The sequence below is a fragment of the Ixodes scapularis genome, unplaced genomic scaffold (assembly GCF_016920785.2).
Source record: "Ixodes scapularis isolate PalLabHiFi unplaced genomic scaffold, ASM1692078v2 PGA_scaffold0__279_contigs__length_252992795, whole genome shotgun sequence".
NCBI classification, from domain to species: Eukaryota; Metazoa; Arthropoda; class Arachnida; order Ixodida; family Ixodidae; genus Ixodes; species Ixodes scapularis.
The window spans coordinates 214,294,249-214,298,755 of record NW_024609835.1 but is presented as its reverse complement, the minus strand read 5'-3'; the positions used below and the strand labels follow the sequence as shown (position 1 = coordinate 214,298,755).

General features: G+C 43.2%; 1 long non-coding RNA gene across 2 annotated transcripts; it reads left to right on the top strand.

Annotated features, from left to right (window-relative positions):
* Nucleotides 1-592: 592 nt before the first annotated feature.
* Nucleotides 593-1,862, top strand: LOC120848662. 2 transcript variants are annotated; one of them, XR_005717748.3, is made up of 3 exons: nucleotides 593-726; nucleotides 1,595-1,754; nucleotides 1,826-1,862. It is a non-coding gene; the product is annotated as an uncharacterized LOC120848662 (long non-coding RNA). The 2 variants fall into 2 exon arrangements; XR_005717746.3 differs by having other exon boundaries at nucleotides 593-1,754.
* Nucleotides 1,863-4,507: the final 2,645 nt, after the last annotated feature.

Here is a 4,507-nt window from a genome sequence, read left to right as displayed (position 1 = left end):
GAAGTACCAAATAAATAAATAACATAAATAAATATGAGAAGCAATCCAAGTCACCTTGTACCCTTATTGCATCTAGCGCCTGCAGTTGTCTTTATCTTCGTAGATGCCAGTGGTTTTTCAACCGCATCTCAAACATTGACGAGGATGTCGGCTCCCAGTCGATTAGATCAAGGTACTTTACTGCAGAATTGTGTTGCAGCTGCGTATTAAGATATTTTGTGTGTCCTTCATTAAATTTTTTCAGCACTGCAGGCTATGCAACACATGACGCCTAGCACCAGTGCTTCGACCTGCGGTAAGCTAATTTGATTTCAATTGTTTTTCTTTCACAGCATGGTTGCACAACTTTGAATAGTTTTGAAATGGCTAAGCTCTTGACTTTTTGCCATCTTTTTTTTTTCTTTTTAGCTGATCTGCGGGCCACTGCTAGGATCTTGAGTGCTGCTGGTAAGTAGGATGTTGTCTCCTGCCTGTACTAATTTTATTTGCCAATATTTATTTCAAGCCTTTTCTTTGCATGCAGAGTTTCAGCGACGGGTGCTGAATGGGATGAGCGTCATGAGGAGCCAGCAGGCGGAGATAATAAACATGATTTCGACATTGCTACGAGCGCGTGAGAGTTTCGTTGTAGAGCCCAGCCAGCCGATCCTCGTTGATCCCCTCGACACTCCTGAAGCAATTGAGGTGTTTGATGGCGCTCTTACAGATGCCACGAGTGAGGCTTTGGTAAGCAATTGCTGTTATCAATGCCTGCCCATACTCTAGTTTTTGTCACTTACTGAGGCAAGTATTGGTGTTTGCATTCTCTAGGCTTTGCTGTTATGTCTTATCCCTAGTGTGCAGCTAAGGTTAAGACATGCAGATAACAAATAAGCTAGGAGCAAGCTGTGATTTTAAATCGAGATGCATCGAAGGGGTGAGACTGCCTGTTCTCTGGTAAGCAACAAAGGTGTTTGTAATGGTGCTATACTTTAGCATTATTTCATGAGTGTAGAGCAAGCTCTGACTACTTCCGTATTTCTTCAAATGGCAACTCTGTCCCACAGTTCCAGATCTTAGAGCATGGGAAATGACTAATGAGATAGAACAATGACTAGGAGGTGTAAACAACTGCCCAAATAAAATAAAATTTGGGCCCTCACATTCATTCAATCTTTCTCAAGGTATCACCAGTTCACTCATACTGGCCTCGGAGATAAAGAGGGGGTGTGAATTGGCTAATTGTAAAGCCTAGCCCAGTTAATACAAGCTGTAAACCCATTCATGCTCAGGTTCTTTCTATCCAGCTAACCTTGAATGCCAAACATTTTTGGCTATACTTGCTTTCTGGGTATCGTAATGCTCCTTATGTCATGTCTTACGTTCCCCAGGCACCAGCCCCACGTTTTATGTGCTCAAACACGGCATTGGCATTTTGCATGGACAGTGAATTGAGGATTGCATTTTCTTATAACCAAGGTTATTGCCCCAAGATGAACCCTTTCCATGATATAAGTAGCTTTGGGGATAGCGTTTCACTGGTCAGAGTAAAACAGCGAAAACTGGCTATGTCTTGTTCGTATTAACTGTGTCGTGCTCTGTACGTTCCTTCCAGGTTGTGGAGCTGACCTCCCTTGGGGACCTGTCTATCAAAACAACTGTAAGGTCTATGCTTGCACACCTGATTAGTGACGAAGCTGCAGCCAAGTTCAGCATGGATGGGCGCAAAGGGAAGAAGGTTTTCCGTAGCCTTAAGCTGTACAAATTGATCTTTGGTAAGTAGAAGTTTGCAACGCAATTCCCTGCCTTTTTAAGTTGTACTATAAGGGTCATCTATTGCTTTCAGCTGCTATAAAGCGGACAAAGCACTGCAAAGAGTCTACGAAAAAAGAGGTGGAAACGGAAGTCAAGGAGTGGCTTCGCCGCGCAAAGGAGAGGTGCACCACTTCTAAGGGAGAGTAGGCATCTACCTTCAAGTGTGAGAAAGGTGCCTCTGCCCTGGTTCTGATTGCAAATAAAAAACTATTTTGCTGTCTAACATCCTTGTTTCCTTCTAGCTTACGAAACATAAGGCCAACTGGCACTGCGACATCACTACGTAAAATGTAATCAAATGATTGCAAAATTACTTTAAAAAGTAGTACACATGCATCACAATTCATTTGATTACTTGTAGTCGAGAACATACAATACTGTTTTTCTTTTTACCGCACACAGTATCAGCTTGAAAGGAGCTTACAATTCTAAGGTTCTAGGCCTCTATTAATGGACCTTCGGACAACACTTGAAAAAAAAAACGAATTACCGATGTGTCCACCTCTTTTTTTCCCCGTCATACCTATTGAATGATCTTGGAGACCCCAGAAAGCATCTATTGCGCCCCTCAAACCCTTAGCAAATCCTAGAGGGCCCATCAGACTTTGCAGAAAATTGTGATGGGCCCCTATGGAACTTCAGGAAATACTGTGATGGGACCTCTTAAAACCTCAGGAAATCTTGAAGGGGCCATCAAATCTGTCAAAGAATCTTGGGGGGGGGGGGGGCCTCAAACCTATCTTCATTAGGGAAAGGTATATCCTCTGCACAAAAAGGTTCTGTTATGATAATCGTTTAGTGCAGAATGGGACCACTTTTAAGTAACTGTTTTGGATGGTTTCCCAATACCTATTGGGATATGTTCGAACATCCACAAATGGACAGCCCTCGGACATCCATTTCTGTATATCCACAGGACGTCCACTATTAGTCCGAATTTGGACGTACGGAAACGGATGTCCAGTGTACGTCCGACGGACGTCCTTCCCTGGCAATGGATATTCGGCTCTTGTTCGGACGTCCGACGGACATACGTGGTTGCTTGGGTATTTTCATGGAGGTTCCAGTAACTGGCCGGCATCGGTATTTTGCTGTCTTTGATGGCCAGTATTTACATGGAAGTTCAGTAACTTTCTGGAATCTGCGCTTTGCTCTTCACGCTGGCGAGTCCTGCCGTTGAAGTTCCGTTTGCTGACCGACATCGTTTTATTTTTATTTTTTTGCCGTTTTCACTATGCAGTCACATCATTGAGATTCTGACCAACTGCGGCATGAATGGCATGAATAGCGAGGGGAAATGTTTGCGTTGATAAATCCTTCGTAAATGACTGCCGACGCTGGCGTATTTGATCCCAGCGTGCCAAGGCTGACGTGTTTTACCGCAAAAACGAGAAAAAAAAAACAAAAAAAAACGCGGCGAGGGAAGCACATTCAGGATATTGAGAATCTGAACACGTACGCCACGAAAAATAAATTTTACAACGCCGAACGATATTTTTTCAGGAATCTAGTTTAATTTGATGCACTATACTCAACGTCCGGTGGTATACGCACGTCTTTGACTCGGATAAAAAATAAAAACGGTATAGCGGATCAGTGGTGTCGCGAGGGTTAGGGGCACCCGGGGCGGTAGCCGGCCGCGACACCCCCCCCCCCCCCCCCCTTGCGACGCCACTGTAGCGAAGCCTCCGAATGAAAAAAAAAAAAAAAAAAAAACACGTGGCAGGATTGAGCACCCGCTTTGAGCTTCAAAAACAATAATAAACATTACTCTCCAGAAACCAGAAAAAGTAATTGTATTTATTGCTCACGACGCCACGAAAGGTACGTAAATCTCCTCAGACCATGTTATTAGTAATTTTAATTGAGTGTGAAAATATGCTGATTCAGGCAGGAATCAAATGTCTTAGTTACGATCATCTAACAGAAATATTTCAAATGTTCACATAGCCAGACGATCTGTCGCCCGAATCCCGATAGCTTGTGTTATAGACATACCGCACCAGAAAAACGGGAATATAAAAAAAAAAAAAAAACTTCCTTTTTTTTCTTTTTTTTTAGCAGAAAAAAACGAGAAACACCAATGCGCTGTGGATGTCTGCCCTGCCGGGTTTGTGAACGTGACCCCTTGACGCTACGAAACAAATGTTATAACACCAAACGATACCGTTTCTGCTAGCTAGTTTAAGTATCCGCACTGTTCTTGGAAGTCAGAAATAAAAACATCTCTAGGCCTAATAAAGAAGTAAAACTGCGGAGTGCAACCCCGATAAGTGAAACCAGGATGTACCAGAACAAAATTAAGTACTACTTTCCGGTAGTCAGAAAATTTAGAAATGTGCTTAATACGTAGCGCGCTATGAGCTTAGCTAAATAACTGCCTTAAAGTAGCGGTATTTTCGTTTGAATAGTGGGTAAAGATGACCGCCTTCAGTCAAACTTTGGCTGCCTCACTGTGGCAGCTAGTTTGACCACTTACGCATTTTCCCATTTTTCTCTCAATATTCCCATTATTATTACCTTCCTTACTTCGTTGAAAGGATTTGCGGCGCCTGCCTATTACACTGACCCACCTATTAGCACAGAGGGAGCGAATTATCTCGGCAAAACAAGAGGGCCACGGCTTGTGCATGTATCAAAATTCAAACTTGGGCTCGCACTTCCTATTTTTACATTTTCAGTGATTTTTACCCGAAAGTAGGGGGCCGGCGAC